A 19,174-nucleotide genomic window follows, 5' to 3' on the forward strand; every position below is an offset into this window, starting at 1 on the left:
AGGTGCCAAGGGGCTGAGTAGGCGCCCGGTGCTCAGTATCGCTCCCCTGCCCTATGAAGCAGCCCTGGGAGCCAGGGGCGGGGCTGGCTCCTGCTTGGCCCTGGGGATGCAGGCGGAGGGGCTGACTCAGGGCTCTTGGGCAATGGGAGCTGCAGCAGAGACACCTGGCCAGGCCACGGGCGCCGCCCGCTCCAGTGAGCCAGGGAGCCACAGCTGGCATCCAGCACCAATCGGGCCAGGTTCAGGGACACCCGGGCACCAGGACCCGGCACTGCCACCGTCACAGGGGCTAGGGACACAGCGAACACCCAGCTCACCTGGCACCAACCCCACCAGGTCGGTGATACTCCAGCCCCTGGCACTTCTGCCCCCCTGCCTGGTGCACAGGCTGGGCACAGCTATGCCTGAGGCTGCTGAGCACCATGCAGGGGAGCAAACCCTCCTGCAGCTGAGCCTGCCGCCCACGGCCATCCCAGGCACTGAGCGAACACCCACGGGTGGGCACAGCGACGCGCCCGGGCCTGCTCGCCGGGCGCATGCAGAGCCGATAGTGCCCTGCATTTGCCGGGCCAGGAGCACAGCTATTATCAGCTCTGCTCTGCTGCCCAGCCCCAGCACCCCCGCCCCCCCAGGGAGCTGCCCAGCCCATGCCTGCCCCCCACCGGAGCTGCCCTCCTAACCCCCCATCACCCTCCAGGGACCTGCCCATTCCATTCCCCTAGGGGACCCAGCCCCCACCCTGTTACCCTGCATCCCTTGGGGACTGGACTTGCCCCCCACCCTGTTACCCTGCATCCCTTGGGGACTGGACTTGCCCCCCACCCTGTTACCCAGAATCCCTGGGGACCCTGCAGCCCATTCCTGGCTGCATGCCGTGACTAGCTTGAATTGCTTTCAATAACAATAATTAAAACATGCAATCCATTGTGAGGCTCTGCACCGGGCATCCTAGCCGAGAGCAATCACCACCAGAGCTGCCTGCCGTGGGCATCTCTGCCCCGAGTGAGGCATCCCCCCCGGACACGCCAGGCCCGTGCCAGCGGAGACAGCGTGTGGCACCAAAATGGAAGTTATAATGGAGTACACAGGGTGAGCCAGGCCAAATCCCAGCTTGCCGTGCCTGAACCAGTCCTCACACCGGGCTAAGGTCCACCACGGCCCGGCCTGGCACAGCACACCCTCCCCCTAGTACCAGCAATGCCACAGCTGCACAAGAGGGGCTGGTCTCCCCCTGGGATCAGCTCCCCGAGACCCCACGACGCAGAGCCGAGCCCCCAGAATGGTCTCCTGAGAGCAAGGAACAAGTGGCATTAGGGTACATGGGGCAAACCCACCTGGGCACACAGAGACACAAGCACACACATGGGCCCACGGAGGCACAGGCGGGGGGGGGGGGGGGACACGACTGCATGGGGTTGTACAGACAGACAGGCACACAGTGGCATGGACACACATACACCTAGAGTGGAGCTAATCCCACGGGACTCTCACATCCATCCATGGGCCCAGAAAGACTGGGGTGGGGGATGGCCCAACCCAGAGCTGAGCCTTGTGCCTCTATCTGGGCCCAGCCGGAACCTGGCCTGTCCTCCTCAGCCACAGGGACCCAGAGCCTGGCTGCTCCTGGGTCTGGGTCACAGTGGGCCCCTCGCTGGAAGGATTTTGAGCTGCAGCCTCAGACCCACCGAACCAAGGCTCTGCACTGGGCCTGTCTCCAGTTACCAGCCACAGGCAGGAGCCAAGCCTGGGGCAAGACAAGGGGGCAGGGGAGGGCACCAGCAAATGAGCTGGGGGACATGCAGCGACGGGTTCAGAGCTATGGGGCAGGGGGTCGAGCTAGCTCCCAGGGCTGAGGCTGTGTTGCCTGGATGTGGGGCTTTCCGGTCTGGTGCCTCCGAAGCTGTTACTGTGGGGTCCAGGCCAGATCGCACCGTCTGCAGCCCCAGAGTTAGGGGCCATGGCCCAACCCCACACACAGACCCTATGCTCTGAGCTGTTCTGCCCCTTCCCCATCATGCCCCTGCAGGCCCCACCCAAATTTCAGGCCAGCTGGGACACTGCACGTGAGCTCCCCCTGGAGCCAGGCAGGGCAGGTGGGCGGAGAGCGCTGGTGTCCACAGCCCAGGAGACACCATCTCCCAAACAGTACAGACCCCTGCCAGGCCGGGAAGGCGCCTGGGGACAATCACTGCAGGGGAAAGGGCACGGAGGTGGCGGCTTCTGGGGACCGAGGCCCATGAGTGCAGCAGGGCGAGGAGGCTGGCTAGACGGCCGCTGCAGGGGGCCACATTGTGAACACGGAACACGGTGCTCCCCTCCCCGGTATCACATCCTGAGCCATGGAGAGCTCGGAGGCAGGGGAGAAGAGGGCTAAGGCATCAAGAGAGTGAGGCGCAACTGGGGCAGGGGTAAACCTAACAGTGCAACAGGGGAGCTGGCCCCAGGGAATGCGCGGAGCAACGGGGGATGCCGGGAGCCCACAGGGGGGACAGGCTGGTGAGTCAGGGGATCTAATTCAATTCTGAGCTGCGGACGCCCCATGTGACTTCAGCACCACCCCTACCCCGGGCTGCAGCTACCCCTGAGCTACAGCCGATCGCAGGGCCTAGCTAGGCTGGCACCGAGGGCCAGGGAAGGAAGAGCAGGGAGGTCACGGGCGGGGGGAAGACGCGGCCAGCTACGGCTGCGGTGGAATGCACAGGCCCTGGGAGGAACCAGCCACAGAGGAAGGGAATTGGAGGGGCTTTGCCATGGGGTCTGGGAAGGAGCAGAGTGAGCTAGGGTGGGCACTATGAGACCCCTGCTCCCAGGGGAAAGGAGGGGCCTGGGGCAGAGGTGCCAACTCTGTGGGTGCTCCGGGGCTGGAGCACCAACAGGAAAAAAAACCAGTGGGTGCTCAGCAGCCCGGCTGATCCGCTCCTCCCCCTTCCTCCCAGCACCTCCTACCCACCAGCAATCAGCTGTTCCGCGGGGGGCCAGAGGCGATGGGGGGGGGGAGCGAGGGTGGGAAGTGGCAGAGGTGGGAAGAGACGGGGCAGGGCCTTGGGAGAAGGGGGGCAGTAGGGGGCAGGGCCTGGGGAGAAGCAGGGGTCGAGTCCCCCCTGGGAAATTAGCAAGTCGGCACCTCTGGCCTGGGTCACAGAACCAGCCCCCACCTCCTGGGCCACTGTAAGGTCTGTAGCCCGTAGTGCGGACATAGCCTGAGATAAGCCAGCATGGGAGCAGCCTTCAAGTACAGACAAGACCCTGATCCTGGCCCCACCCTGGTAAATCCAGGACCAGGGGTTGCAGGGAGGGAAAGGGGATTCCCCAGGCAAGAATCGAAGGCGTGTGGAGCCGCACCAGGGCCAGAGCGGCTCTGTCTGCTTTTCGGGACAGAACCCAGCGGAGCCCAGCCAAGGGGAAGGGCTTTGAGCTGCAGCTATCCGATACCCAACGGAAACAAGTCTGTCTGGGTCTGTCACCTTCCTGCTGGCAGGAGCACAGGCTGGAGAGGGAGCTGCTTTGCAGGTGGGCTGGGAGTCAGAGCCTCGCTCACCTCACGTCAGCCCAGTCTCAAGTGTGCTAATGCCACTGCGGACCATGCTAACCAAGGCCAGAGAAACAGGCCAGGGGATGGGCCCAGAGCAACCCAGCTAGCCCTCCCGCAGGAGTATCTACAGCCCAGGAGCCGCCTGGCTGGCCAGGAGGGCTGGGGCCTGGCCCTGGGCTGAGTGAAAATCCACAAAGCCTGGCAGGGTGTGAGCCCTGTGGAGGGAGGGGAAGGCGAACACTGTAGGGACAGGCTGGGGGCTCTCCCACTCCCTAGCGGGAGACGGGTTCGGCCAGGAATCACCCGAAGGGGGAAGGCTGGAGGCCCCCCATCGCCAGGGATGTATAGACCCAGATTTGGCAAAGGCCCAGGGACAGACTGCAAGGATGCTGCTGCTTGGCCCTCTATGGTCGGCCCAGACAGGGCCTTTCTAGCTTCTGCCCCATCGTCCCCTCCTTGTCCTCCTGCTCCGGGGTTAGGCGCCCCGCTGCGCTCTGCCATGCTGGTACCCATGTAGCTTTGCTCTCATGCTGTGCAGCCCCCCGCCCCTGGACTGAGCTCCCGGCTGGGGCAGTCCCCCCCCCCCCCCCACTCGCAGAGTTACGCCAGCAGTGGAGTGCCTCTGTGGCCTGTGCTGAGCTCCGTCCCCTCACCCCCCACTGCCCTGGGAGGGCTCTGCCCTAGAGAAGTGACGGCAGCACTCTCTGCCCAGGGCCACGGACTGCAGCTCCGGAGTGCTGCCGGCTCATGGCCTAGCTGGGACTCTGCCCCAGCATCCGCCAGCTGGGTGACCCCCTCCCCCCCCAAGAATGCCCCTGGCAGAGCAGCGTTAGGGTCACCGCAGGCAGGGCCTCCCAACATCGCGGGCAAGGCCAGGGACGGCTCCCTGCACCGCCACCTGGGCAGCACCTGGCTCGGCTGCTACCAAGTCTTGACATGCTGCCTTGATGGATACGCACAACGCACATGCAGACAAAACAGGCAGGTGCACACACACCATAGGTACGTGCAAAGGTACATACACCGGATACACACAGTGCATGCAGACACACAGAGCTCCAGCCACCCTACACACACACAGCACAGGCATATACACACAGGAACATACACCCTCCACCCGCACACAGACACAGTGGAACATACACCTTACACACGCACACAGCGCAGACAGACACCCAGTGGAATGTACACCCTACACACGCACACAGCACAGACAGACACCCAGAGGTACATACACCCGTAGAGGGGTGGTTACCCCGCTCCTGAGATAAAAGGAGTGAGAGCAGCTGAGGGAGGCTGGCTGAGTAGCTGGGCACAGCTGGCCCTGATACGAGGGCTGTGAGTAAGGAGCCGTGAGAGTCTCACTCCAGCCCTGGAGCAAGAAGGACCTGGCTGCCTGGAGAGACAGGGTACCTTCAGCAGAGCAGCGCTGGGGAGCTCAGGCCTGGCAGGAAGGCCTAAGGAGGTACTGGGGCTGCAGGGAGACAGTTGGGGCTAGAAAAACAGCAGGTCCAACCCCCTTGCCCATGATGATTGGCCATTACAGACTGCAGTTTGCCCCAGAGAAAGGGGGCTAGATGACGACTGGCAGTAGCCATTGAGGCAAGGTGGGCATAGGGGGAGGGGGTTCCCCGGGAGGGAAGACCCAGAATATGGGGGATAAGAGGCACAAGGAGGGACACGGGGCCTGAAGTGTCTGAAGTACAGTGGTGGAGATAGATGAGGAAGCAGGTACCAGTAGGGAGATACCGGCCAGCAGGAGGCGCTCTGAGGCTGGAATGGGCTAATTCCTGGACTGACCAGTAGGAGGCGCCACAGCCGTGAGTACCCACTGTGCTATAACACCTTACACACACACACACACACACACACACAGAGGTATGTACACCCTACACACACACAGCACTCACACAGGTGTGCAAAGCCCAGGCACCCGCGTGCAAAGCCCAGGAAGCTGGGGCACACCTGTGTGGCTGAATGGCCAGTGGTTTTGCTGAGCGTCTCCCGAGCTCAGCCTGGCATTGAGCATCACCGTGATGCACCCATCAGGCTGGAGGAGATGGGGACAGTTGGGAGGCACTGATAGAGATGCCACAGGGTTGTAGCACATGGGGGTTGAGGCTCTGTGGGGCTGAAGCAGCCTGTCCTGACGCTTCCGGGGTGGGGCAGCATCGCCCTGTAGGTCACTCCTGTCCCCGCCTTGTGCATCACCACCGCTGCTCCAGTCGCCCAGCTCTCCAGGCTCTGGTCCTGTCCATCTCTGCTCTAGGATGAAGGTCCCAGGACAAGAGGAAACAGGAAGAGCCATGAAGGGCGCCACAGCCCCTTCCTACCAGCTCCCCAGGCCAGCCTGCAGCTGAACGGAGATGTCCCCCGGGGGGCTGCAGCTCAGCTGTGACACTCTGCAGGAGAAGGGGATGGTGGGAGCGCCAAGCCCAGGAGCGTCAGGCACCCCCGTCACCCCCGCCCCTTAGAATCATAGAATATCAGGGTTGGAAAGGACCTCAGAAGGTCATCTAGTCCAACCCCCTGCTCAAAGCAGGACCAATCCCTAATTTTTGCCCCAGATTCCTAAATGGCCCCCTCAAGGATTGAACTCACAACCCTGGGTTTAGCAGGCCAGCGTTCAAACCACTGAGCTATCCGTCCCCCATCCCCCCTTCAGAGAACGAGCCACAGGAAGTCTGTTCTCCAGGAGCTCAGTACGCCGGGGAGACGTGGCCCCCAACATGCTCCTGGGGCGCAGCCCCCACCCCCAAATGCACTAGCAAGCCCCCGCAAGATCCTGCTCTGGGAAAGCCCCTTGGCATGCGCTTGACTCCTGGCTTCAGTGGGACTCCAGCGGCTTCCATGGGACTGCACAAGCTCTCAACGGGAAGCAGCTGTTGCGATGTTTTATGCGCTGGTGCCCCAGGGCATGTGTGTGTGACCCAGAGACGGCTTTGGGGGTTTCAAATCATGGGAAAAGTGCATCCCCCCCACCCCCAACTCTGTACTTAACCATTTTTGCCTAAACTTTCCAAATAGGCGAGGGGCACCGGGGGTCCCTGTGGCCAGGAGGGAAATGGGGCGCCTGGTATCACAGCACAGCCTTTCAAATGGGACAGGCCCCAGGCCCATTGTTGCTGGCCAGTCAGTCAGGGCTCGAGAATCCTACAGGAAACGGAAGGAGGGGCAGGTCACCAAGGAGCATACACGGGACCAGCGCGAGTGTGTAGGGACAAAATCAGGAAAGCCAAGGCAAGGAATGAGCTACAGCTGGCCGGGATGTTAGAGCCAACAAGAAGGGGTTCTACAAATACGTCAGGCAGAGAAGAAGAGTCAGGGATGGTGAGGGGCTGCTGCTCAATGGAGAAGGCGAGCCAGTAACTGCTCAATTCCTACTTTGCTTCAGTCCTCCCACAAAAAAACAACAGGTGACCGGACGACTAGCAAAGTTACCACAGACAATAAAGGGGACGGGATATCAAGCTGGTTTGACATGATTTGTTCTTAGTAAATCCATGCTGGCTGCTAGTGATCACCCCTTCATCCTCCAGGAATTTGCAAATGGAACATTTTAGACATTGCTCTAGTAGATCCCAGGTATTGCGGTCAGGCTGACTGGTCTGTAGTCCCCCGGCTCCTCCTTTTCCCCCTTTTTAAAGATGGGCACCACACTGGCCCTTCTCCTGTCTTCCGGGACCTCTCCCGTCATCCATGAGTTTGAAAATATTATCGCCAGTTGGCTCTGAGATTTCGTCAGCTAATTCCTTCAGCACCTTGGGGTGAATAGCATCCGGCCTCGCGGATTTGAATTCATTCAGGTTGGCCAGAAGATCTCTGATGTGTTCTTTACTTATCCTTCTTTGACAGGGTAGCTGGATTGGTGGCTGGGCGGGATGCAGTGGACATCATAGACCTGGACTTTAGCCAGGCTTTTGACACAGTCCCACATGACATTCTGATAAGTAAGCTGGAGAAATGTGGGCTCAGCAGAACTACCATTGAGTGGATACATAATTGGTTAAACCACCACAAAGAAAGAGTAACTATAAATGGAATGATGTTGGATTGGAGGGAGGTCTCCAGTGGGGTTCCACAGGGATCTGTTCTGGGTCTGATGTTGTTTAACGTGTTTATTAATGACCTGGATGTAGGACTAGAGAGCACCCTGATCAAATCTGCAGATGACACAAAGCTGGAGGTGGGAGGTTGCCAACACTTTGGAGGATAGAGCTAGAATCCAAAAGGATCTTGATAAATTAGAGAACTGGGGTATAGACACCACAATGAAGTTCAACAAAGACAATTGTAAGGTGCCACCCTTGGGGAGAAAAAAACAAACAGAGAATGGGGGATAACTGGCTTGGCAACAGCACTACTGAGAAGGATCTGGGAGTTGTGGTGGATCCCAACCTCAACATGAGTCAACAATGTGATGCTGTTGCAAAAAAAGCAAATGCAATTTGAGATTGCATTAGCAGAAGTACAGGAGGTGACAGTACCGCTCTGCTAGACGCTGGTTAGGCCTCAGCTGGAGGACAGTGTCCAGTTTTGGTCACCAATGTCTAGAAAGGGTGTGGAGAAACTAGAAAGGATCCAGAGGTGAGTGACAAAGATGATCAGAGGGATGGAACGCAAGCCATGTGAGCAAAGGCTGAAGGAACTGGGTATGTTTAGTCTGGAAAAGAGGAGATTAAAGGGGGACATGACAGTGGTTTTCAAATACTTGAAAGGCTGCCATAAAAAAGATGGAGATAAGTTGTTCCCTCTTGCCACAGAGGGCAGGACAAGAGGCGATGGGTTTGAACTACAGCACAGCAGATCTAGATTAAATCTCAGAAAAAACTTCCTAACTGTAAGAACAGTAAGAGAATGGAACAGACACCTAGGGAGGTCCTTTGCTGGAGGTTTTCAAAAAGAGGCTGGAGCCACCTGTCGTGGGTGGTTTAGACACAACAAATCCTGCATCGTGGCAGGGGGTTAGACTAGGTGACCTTTGCCGTGCCTTCTCACCCTATGGGTCTATGATTCTAGGTTAGCCTCGCTTGCCCCCGGGGCCCCTCTGCAGAACCCTGGCTGGGTCTGTTCACGCCACCCCCTCTTGATCTGGGCCCTGGCTGGGTCGCCCTGCCAGGGAGAGGCACAGCTGGTGCCGTCACGGGGCAGCGCCCCGACAGAGGGGCAGAGGCAGTGCAAAGGGCAGCGCCAGGGCTGTCCCCTCTCCCTCCACCCTGCCCAGCTGCAGCCTCATGTACTCTCACCCTTCAGCAGGCAGGCAGGGCAGGTCCCGCCACCTCATGGGCATCAGAGTGAAACCCAACAACCCGGCGCTGGGCCAGCGGGCTCCACCCCTGCGCCAGAGCACTGGGGAGCACAGAGCCCCCAGGGACCTGCCGGAGCCTGGGTAGCGTTACCAGCTCCAGCAGCCGCAGGGAGAGCAAGGCACAGACAAGCAGGGACTCACCCCAGGTCATTCAGCAAGATGGAGAAGTCTCAGGAATCCCATCTCCCAACCCTCTCCCCACTAACCACTAGAACCCACTACCTTCCCACAGCTCTGGATAGACCCCAGGAGTCCTGGCTCCCGGCTCCCTCTCCACTCTGACCACTAGACCCCAGAGCTGGGAACAGAACCCAGGAGTTCTGGCTCCCAGCCCCTTGCTCTTTCCCACTAGACTCCCCTCCCCTCCCAGAGCCATGGACAGAAGCCAGGAATCCTCCTTCCAACCCCTGGTGTCTCCAGCTCCCGAGAGAGCTGCACGGGGGTTCTCTCCGCTCAGAACTCCTGCTCATCCCCGGCCTGACAAGAGCAGAGAAGTGGGCACCACACGGCCGAGCGTCCCATGCAGTTAGAGGTACCAAACCCGACAGGTGCAGGCACAAGGGCGGGCACAAAGAGCTGGGCCTGCAACCCAAGAGACGAGTGTGCAGCTGTCCAAGCTTCCTGGCCCAGGCAAAGGGCTGGTGCCAGCCACCAGCCTCTGCAGAACTGGGGCAAGCAGCCATGACATAGTCACTTTCCCTAGCGCAAATGCAAATTGAATGGAAGACCGGCCTGGCCATGCAGTTGGCTATGTTGGTGATGGCAGCAGACACCTGAGGACAGGGGAGCCAGGACCCTCGGCACAGGGTTCAGCTTTCCACTGGCAGCCACGGACCTGCCCTGTCCCCAGCTTCTCCACACTCTCTGGCAGGGTCTGACTGGATCTGCCAGGTCAAAGGGGCTTTTCCATGGTGGAGGGACCTCAGGAGCTACCTGCCTGCCTGTGAAGGGGGGGCGGGGGGGTGTCTCCTGCCAGACATCCTGGAAGCTTCTCCTCATACGCTGGGAGCCTCGGGAGGGCTCCCCTGTGGCCTAGTCCTGGCACTGGCCCGTTGGGGCCGCCTAGAGGAGGGGAAGGGGTGAAGGAGGAGGGCTTTGCCAGAAGGTGCTGTGGTAACATCCCCAGCACAGCTCTGCAGCCAGCACTGAACCCCTGGCCTCCCGCACCAGCCTTGAGGGAGCAGTGAGTCCAGGGGTGAGCCAGCAGTGGGCTGTAACCGGCCCCAGGTCCAGCGAGCTGGCACTAGCCAGGTGCCACCGCTCTCCATCCCTCAGGACAGCCCAGCTCCGAGCCATCCGCGGCACCTGTGGCTTTGGTGCCCACCCCAGCCGGCAGAAAGTCCCACGCAGCCCCCTGCACGGCCCTAGCCCCCTGGCGGCACTGGCAGGCGGGTGAGTAACACACAGCGCTGTGCGTGTCCCAGACACTCGCTCTGCCGCCGCCCACTAGGGAAACCTGTTCCCTAGCCAGCCACACCCAATTCCAGAGAGCCAGGTAATGTGCAGCTGGAGCCGCCCAGCCCACAGGATGCACCAGGCAGACAGACCGGCCCAACGCCCCCCAGCAAACCAGCCCTCTCCCTCACTGGTCCAGGAGCAGGGCCCCAGCCCCAAATGTCACCATCGGGAGACACCATCATGGACCCGGGCCACCACCCACTGCTGCCAGCTTGGCAGGGAGTCTTGGGGGTCAGTGTGCTCCTCCCCTGCAGGGACCGGGAGTCTGGGGCTGGGTCCCCCTCACGGCACTACACCCCTGCCCTGACTCAACCCAGAAGCAAAGTGGCACTGGCCTCGCGGCCCCAGATTCTGGCAGGTGGGGGCCTCTGAGCACAGACTGCCCTGCATGGAGGGCTGCACATCAGCAGGGGCCCCCCAGGGTGGGATGAGGCCCCGCGACCAGGGCCTCAGGTGGTTGGAGCTCCCGGTCCAGCCCCCCACAGCAGTGTCACAGCTGCAGCGACAGGAGAAGTTTTGTAAACCTCACCTTGTGACCCGATGGCAGCCAGACCTGACCCAAGCTGACACTCCCCCTACACCCCATCCCAGAGGAACCCAGGGCTCCACACAGACCTTCCCTAATCGTAGAATCTCAGGGTTGGAAGGGACCTCAGGAGGTCACCTAGTCCAACCCCCTGCTCAAAGCAGGACCAATCCCCAACTAAATCATCCCAGCCAGGGCTTTGTCAAGCCTGACCGTCTTCCTGCTTAGCCCTCACTTGTTGCACGTGTAACCCCTCTGATTATTCCTACCTAGATCCTCTGCATCCATCTAACCCCCTGACATCCCCTAGCCCGTGTCCTACAGGTCAGACTGGATGGTAACAGTGGTTCCTCAGGGCCTTGCCTCCCAGCCCATCCAGGCTGCTGGAGCCAGAGTGAAGCATTCAAGGAGACACAGCCAGTCTGGAGTTAAACCCACCAATAGATTGGGGCCTTCCCGTGGCTGGTTAACGCCCCTCACTGCTACACCTTCTGGCTGCTCTGAATCTACCTGAGCTTCCAGCCACCGACCTCGCCCTGCCTTTGTCTGCTGGGCTGCAGAGCCCTCTGCTCCCAGAACCCTCCTGCCCCGGGTGTTGCAGACGGATCCAGTCACCTCGGGGCAGAGCGAGACTGAAGAAATTCGAATGCAGGTTTCCAGCCCTTGTATGGCTCTCGTGGCTCTTTTCTGAGCCCTTTCCAGTCCATCGCTCCCCTTTCTGAAGACCCCTGAACAGGGCACAGGGTCCGTGAGGGTCTCACCAGTGCCATATACCCAGGTGACCCCCCCTTCCTGCTCGACATCCCTTGCTCACACATTCAGCCTCTCAGCCACACTGCCCCAGCTGATGTCCACCGTGACCCCAAGTCCCTTTCAGTCCCTGCTCCTCGTCCTGCCAGCATGAGCACCGGCCTTGGCTCCTAGATGCAGGGCCTGGCCAAAACGAGGTTGGTGATGGGACCCTACCCTAAGGGCTGGGCCTCATCAAACCCCCTTCACCTCAGCCACAGAGCAGCAGAGAGGGGAGACAGTGCAGTCACTAGCAAGCAACATGGGCTGGTGCCTTAGAGGGGAAAGGCCCCAAGTCCCATTCCCTGCCCCCTGAGCCAGCCCGTCGTGTCCCACTGCCCTGAGGCCAGATTGGTGCTATTGCCCCCCTAGAGGGGAAAGGCCCCGTGTCCCATTCCCTGCCCCCAGAAGCCAGCCCGTCCCACTGCCCTGAGGCCAGAATGGTGTTAGTGCCCCTTAGAGGGGAAGATCCTGTATCCCATTCCCTGCCCCCTGAGCCAGCAATGCCCCTGCCCAGGGGCCAGATCAAAGCAGACACTCTCTGTTCGGGGTGGGGCTGTTGGTACCCTCCAGGCACTTTCCCATGGGAGCACGCCTGGTGCAGGACGACGCTGACAGAGCTCAGGGTCTGCCAAGGAAGCCGTGTGGAGGCAGGAGCGGCCATTCTGCCCGGAGGAGGTCCTCGCAGGCACCTCCACAGAGCTGGGGGAGCAGGCAAACAGGAAGGGGACCCCCCAGCAGGAGGTGGAGTCAGGGAGGGAGAAGGAACAGACAGTGATTGTCTCATGCGAATGGCGCGTACTCGCACTGCCAGGCAGGCGTGGCTGTGCATCTTTACAAGCACCATCTAGCTGCAGTCAGTGCTGGGAGCCGGCCAAGAGATCAAACAGCCACTTCCAGCCAGGCTGAGCCAATGCACCAAAGCCCGTAATAGCAGGGCAGGCTCTGCGGCAGTGCCCAGCGTCTGGGAGTGTCTCTCATAAAGCACATCCAGCTGCCCAGCCCAGGTGCCTCGCTCCCCTGCCTGACACAAACACCTTTGGCCTGCCCCGGCCCGACAGCGGGGAGCATGAGGCCAGGTGTAAACAGCAACCAGAGGACACGGCCCTGGAGAACCAGGCCCAGGGGGTGCACACAGGACTCATTTCACCCACTGCTGAAGTGCAGCCAGGTGGAACAGGGCAGCTCGTTAAAACAGCCACACAAGCAACACTGAGTGCAGTTTGGGACAGGAAGTGAGGAAGGTTCCCACAGCAAACTACCGGGGCCTTGAGAGATACCCAATGGGCACCACAGCCTGTCCCCCATGTTGCACAGCACAGCGAGCGGAGCACGGGCTGACCAAGCCCCCATGGCCTGGCCGAGCAGGGACACCGGGGGAACCAGCAAAACAGCCACTGGCAATGTGGCCCCCTCTCTCTGGCTAACGAGCAGCCCTCCTGCAAAAACTCCCTGGGATCTTTAGCAATCGGCATCTCTTTTGAAAGATGGCACCTCTATGGGCATAGCGCCCCCCGACACCACCCTGGAGTCAGCATTGACTGCAAGACGACAGCGCCCCCCGCTGAGCCCCGGCCCGGCTCCCTGCAGCACGGCGCCCCCCGCTGAGCCCCGGCCCGGCTCCCTGCAGCACGGCGCCCCCCGCTGAGCCCCCGCCCGGCTCCCTGCAGCACGGCGCCCCCCGCTGAGCCCCCGCCCGGCTCCCTGCAGCACGGCGCCCCCCGCTGAGCCCCCGCCTGGCTCCCTGCAGCACGGCGCCCCCCGCTGAGCCCCGGCCCGGCTCCCTGCAGCACGGCGCCCCCCGCTGAGCCCCGGCCCGGCTCCCTGCAGCACGGCGCCCCCCGCTGAGCCCCGGCCCGGCTCCCTGCAGCACGGCGCCCCCCGCTGAGCCCCGGCCCGGCTCCCTGCAGCACGGCGCCCCCCGCTGAGCCCCGGCCCGGCTCCCTGCAGCACGGCGCCCCCCGCTGAGCCCCGGCCCGGCTCCCTGCAGCACGGCGCCCCCCGCTGAGCCCCGGCCCGGCTCCCTGCAGCACGGCGCCCCCCGCTGAGCCCCGGCCCGGCTCCCTGCAGCACGGCGCCCGCCGCTGAGCCCCGGCCCGGCTCCCTGCAGCACGGCGCCCGCCGCTGAGCCCCGGCCCGGCTCCCTGCAGCACGGCGCCCCCCCGCTGAGCCCCGGCCCGGCTCCCTGCAGCACGGCGCCCCCCGCTGAGCCCCCGCCCGGCTCCCTGCAGCACGGCGCCCCCCGCTGAGCCCCCGCCCGGCTCCCTGCAGCACGGCGCCCCCCGCTGAGCCCCGGCCCGGCTCCCTGCAGCACGGCGCCCCCCGCTGAGCCCCCGCCCGGCTCCCTGCAGCACGGCGCCCCCCGCTGAGCCCCCGCCCGGCTCCCTGCAGCACGGCGCCCCCCGCTGAGCCCCGGCCCGGCTCCCTGCAGCACGGCGCCCGCCGCTGAGCCCCGGCCCGGCTCCCTGCAGCACGGCGCCCCCCCCGCTGAGCCCCGGCCCGGCTCCCTGCAGCACGGCGCCCCCCGCTGAGCCCCCGCCCGGCTCCCTGCAGCACGGCGCCCCCCGCTGAGCCCCCGCCCGGCTCCCTGCAGCACGGCGCCCCCCGCTGAGCCCCCGCCCGGCTCCCTGCAGCACGGCGCCCCCCGCTGAGCCCCCGCCCGGCTCCCTGCAGCACGGCGCCCCCCGCTGAGCCCCGGCCCGGCTCCCTGCAGCACGGCGCCCCCCGCTGAGCCCCGGCCCGGCTCCCTGCAGCACGGCGCCCCCCGCTGAGCCCCGGCCCGGCTCCCTGCAGCACGGCGCCCCCCGCTGAGCCCCGGCCCGGCTCCCTGCAGCACGGCGCCCCCCGCTGAGCCCCGGCCCGGCTCCCTGCAGCACGGCGCCCCCCGCTGAGCCCCGGCCCGGCTCCCTGCAGCACGGCGCCCCCCGCTGAGCCCCGGCCCGGCTCCCTGCAGCACGGCGCCCCCCGCTGAGCCCCCGCCCGGCTCCCTGCAGCACGGCGCCCCCCGCTGAGCCCCCGCCCGGCTCCCTGCAGCACGGCGCCCCCCGCTGAGCCCCCGCCCGGCTCCCTGCAGCACGGCGCTCATTAGCACTGCACTGGGGCATTGGGGTAGGCACTGCCTACAAGGGGAGAGCGCCCGTGGCTGAGCCCCACGTGCCACTTCCTGAAGCACAGTGCCCAATTTACTGTGCCCAGCACCATATGAAGTAATTGGCACCAGTGCAAACTGCGCGTTTAACATGCAATTTTTGGCCCTCACTTTCCCCTGGCATCAGTGGCTCTGCAAGGGGTCACTGATGAACCATTCACCCAACGAGCTGGGCCCCATGACGCGTGCAAAATTGGCAGCCCCAGGGGGTTCGGCTGTCAGTGCCTGCCCTGTGCTGCCATCTAGCTGGTCTGCCCACACTCCCTGTGTGATGTCCCTGCTCCCCAGCCTCTGACGAGGAGGAGCAATTAGCCTGCAGCCACTTCACTGAATCCAGAGGAGGGTTTGGCAGCAGTTGGGCTTGGGCTGGCTGCTCAGTCCCAGCCCGGCTGGCAGGGCCCCTTGAGGAGTGGAGACGAGCTGGTTTCTGCAGCGTGAGCTCCTTGCCGACATTTACCCGGCAAAGCTGGGAACAGGGACCCACTGTGGATACTGAACACAGCCTAGTGCATCCCAGCAGCAGGATTCCCGGTGCCTGCAGTCCCAGCCCCCCACCCCAGCAGCTCCCCACCACCAGCCGGGGGCTCTAGATTTAGGGCCAGTCTGTGCTCAAACCTCCCAGAAGCACCTCAGAATGGCAAATGCAATCCAACCCCACCAAGTAGAGCCAAGAAACAGCGTAGGGGCAGGAAGTCAGACATGGGGCGAGGGAGGCGAATGGGAGCCAGTCTCCCTTGCCGCCCTCTATGGAACAGGGAGAGAGAGATGCTCCCTACCATACTGGCAGGGAGGAGCTCTGAGGGGACAGGCCACAGACCATCCCCACAGTGCTGATAAGGGGAGACCCAGGTGGCTGGGAACCCAGGTATGCCTCCCCCTGCTGGGATCTCTAGCCCCGCTGCTCTGGCTACTTTGGGATGCTGCCCAGTCTCCCCATCTCCCCTCCTGTCCCACACAGGCTCTTGGCCCATTTCTCCCCCACTGAGAGCCCTGATCTGGAGCGCTTCATGCCCACTCTGCACAGGGATACATGCACCACAGGGCACCAGATCCTCTGGGCTGGGGGCCTTTCCCTGCCTGGCACTGCAGCCTCCCACCCACCTCTGATCTCCCCCTCCATGCTCCAAGGCCTGGAAGAACCTGTACCTTCCCCAAGTGAAAACCAAATGTGCCTTGCCCACCCACCCCTGGCTCCTTGGCAAAGGACCTGCCAGGGGAGCCAGATGAGTCAGTGTCACACAGCTGGAGGGAGCAACACCACAAAAACAGATTGCACAGCACCACCCATCCTGGCAAGGGACACCACACATTCAGCCCCCCTTCACTCCATCCCAATGCACCTATCACCACTATATCTAGGCAGCAAGCAATGTTTCCTAGTGCTGCGGAACCAGCAGCAGCCAGGACTGCACCGGGAGGTGCCTGGGGAAGCCGAGAGCACAGAGAACAGCCCATTACATCGGGGTGCTCATCTGCTTGGCCGCTCACAAAAATAAGTTTGTCATCACGTTCCGAACCTACCACTGCGCACAGCGCTGGATAACACATTGCCCAAATGCTTCTACTAACACGATCAGCAGCCAGAGAGCTAACGACCATCCATCAGCATTAGGGTCCAGAGTCAACACTCTGCCAGGGCTGCTCCCACCTCTCCACATGGCTGTCTCCAGCTCTTTCGCAGCAGATTCAGCCCAGTCACTCAAATGGGCAATCACTTCCCCCCATGCTGCACGGTGGGCAGAGGTCAGGCCAACGAAGCTCCCACAGCCTAGCAGAGCAGGGACACCAGGGAACTAGCAATAAAGCCAGGGGCATCACATGCCACGCAGGTTGCAGGGGTTTGAACCAAGGGCAGGGGCAGCAGGAAGGCTCCACCGCAGCCAGCCCAGCAGCACCTTTGGGGGCTGATAGCCACTCTGCTACATTTCGGCCACGGGACACAGCAACCCCAGCTACTGGACGTGGCTGATCCCAGCTGGGGCCTGCAAATGCCAATCCCTGCAGGCAGTCTGGCAGCATGCCATGCAGCAGCTCCCAGACCCCCTGGCCTGGCGCCCAGGCATGGGGCACTGACAAGCTGGTATCGGCTAATTATAAGAATGTGGGAGGCCAGAATGCCACCAGCCACTAGGAGCCTTTTATGGCCAGGCTGGTACGTGCGCTTATCTCAGGCTGCTCACTCCAGGCTGGAGGCTAATCCCAGTGACTCATGGAGCCTGCACAAGCCCAGGGGGTCCCTGAGACTACTCCAGGCCTCATCCCCTGGGTAAACGGGGAGTTAGGTTACGCTGGGATGAGCGAGGTCAGAATCAGTCCTGAGGCTGGTGCTGCTTCATGTCCCCACCCCCACCCCGCAATGCACAAGGGTCAGGGGAAGCGGGGCTGGGAAGCTCAGCAGAGTCCCAACCAGAGGATGCATGGCTGGTCCGTGCCCAGGGAGGCTGGACCTACCGAGGCAAAGCCAAGGCATTTCCGGAGTCCGGCAGCACCCCTCCCCAGCTGCTCTGGGGCCCGCCTGGGCGGGGTTGGGGCTGGGGTCCCAGTGCCTGGGGTCTCTCAACAGTCCAATGCCAAATGCCAGCTGGGAGCAAACCCTGGGCCAGAGCAGATCAGCACCACGCTGCATGCCCACGCACCCCAGGGCGCCAGGCCTGGCGTCGGGCTGCTGCAGCCGGCTGACCCCGGTGAGGGCTTAACCCCGGCCAAGAGACAGCGGACCGCCTGGGGAACACCAGTGACCGGACCGCCCCAGCCACAATCCTCCCACCAGCCCCGTGCCCGGCTCTCCCCCGCCGCGGGAAAGCCCAGCCCGACCGGTCCGACGTCCCGTGTCCCCAAGAAGCTCAGACACGTGTTGGGGGCAGGGCCGCGGGGGCAGCGCGCGCTAGGGCCGTCTCACCCCCCGGCCGGCAGTCTCACCCCCCCGCCCCAGAATCGTACCCGGGGAGCGCCCCTTCCCCGGCCCGCAGCTGGAGCATTTCCCACCCTAACCCGCCGGCCGGGCGCGCCCTGCAGCCGGCTCCGCTCCAGGCGCGCCGGGACCCCGCCGCTGGGTGCCCCGGGCAGGCGGCGGGCAGACAGACCCCCCCCAGCCCTGTCCCCCGCAGCCGGGGCAGCGCCGCTGGGACTGGACGGGCCGGGCCGATCCCCCCGCACGGCGGGCGCAGGTGCCCGGGCTGCGCGAGCCCCTGGCCGGGCCGGGGGCGCGTGGGCAGCGCGCGCGGGGCTGGCACTGACCTGGCTCCGCGCTCCCTCCGGCCGCGCCGCGCCGGGAGCAGGTTCGGGCGGCTGCACAGGTGGGACAGGGGCAGGCGCGCCCCGGTGCACGCTGGGAGCTGTAGTTCTCCCGCGCAGCGAGCTAGGACCGCGGTCCCAGGGCTCCCGTGGCCAGGGCAGGGCGCGGCGGGGTGGCCTCTGTCCTGCGTCTCATCCAGGACAGGGTGAGATCTGCGGGGCAAAGACCGGCTCTGCTCTGGTTTGTACAGCGCCTGGCGCTCGGGGGGTCCAGCCTGGAACGTCCAGGTGACGGGTCTGTGCAGGGGGATCCCAGGGGCAGGGACCATCTCTGTTCTGGTTCGTGCGGGCCCTACTGCTCTGGGGTCTGGGTGACTAGTCTGTGCAGGGGGGGTCCTAGGAGCAGGGACCGGCTCTGTTCTGGTTTGCGCAGCACCTAGCGCACTGGGGTCCATGTTGCTGGTGTGTGCAGGGGGGTTCCTGGGGCAGAGACTGGCTCTGTTGTAGTTTGTACAGCTCCTAGTGCAGTTGGGGTCCAGGTGACTGGTCTGCGCAGGAGGTTCCCAGGGGCAGGGACCGGCTTTGTTCGGGCTTGTGCAGGACCTAGCATGCTGAAGTCCGGACGACTGTTCTCTGCAGTGGGGTTCCCAGGGCAGAGACCAGCTCTGTTCTGTCTGCAGAGCACCTGCAGTCCAGGACCACTGCTCTAGCCCCCTGAGCTATGGAGCCCCTGCCCAGGTCCCTTCGGTAGAGGGAGGTTAATGCTGAGGAGAGATGAGCTATCAAGGAACGAGTGACAAGCCACCAGTGAGGAGATTCCAAATCTGAGGCAGCTACCTAGGCCCCGGCAAGATTTGAGACAGTGACCCATGTAGTCCAGGACCACTGCTCCAACCCCCCGAGCTACATCTGGTCTAAGACTCTAGCAATTTTCAACTCACAACCTCACACTTAAAATAGCAGCACTGTAACCACTTAGCAAAAAGTTTAACAAGTGACAATGTTTAAAGAGAGGAGATTGCCTGTTTGGCCAAGCCTTGTTGGGAAGTCTTACCTTTGAATCAACAGCATTTCTCTGTTAGTCTGTCTGCACTGGGGCAGGGGTGATAACATGTCCAGCTGGATTCATTGTGTCAAGGGGGAGGTGATGATTTTCATTCTCAAACACAATGCACAAAA

At 62.9% G+C, this 19,174-nt stretch overlaps 1 protein-coding gene across 2 annotated transcripts in view; it reads right to left on the reverse strand.

The window, feature by feature from the left end:
* The window catches only part of PPP1R13L (protein phosphatase 1 regulatory subunit 13 like), a 31,108-nt gene extending 12,978 nt beyond the window's left edge, over nucleotides 1-18,130 (reverse strand). For both annotated transcript variants that reach the window (XM_037884433.2, XM_043534791.1), the window contains exon 1: nucleotides 17,999-18,130. The gene's annotated coding sequence lies outside the window, so the exon portion shown is untranslated. The remainder of the gene's footprint in view (nucleotides 1-17,998) is intronic.
* Nucleotides 18,131-19,174: the final 1,044 nt, after the last annotated feature.

Source organism: Chelonia mydas, chromosome 23 (genome assembly GCF_015237465.2).
Source record: "Chelonia mydas isolate rCheMyd1 chromosome 23, rCheMyd1.pri.v2, whole genome shotgun sequence".
Classification (NCBI taxonomy): Eukaryota; Metazoa; Chordata; order Testudines; family Cheloniidae; genus Chelonia; species Chelonia mydas.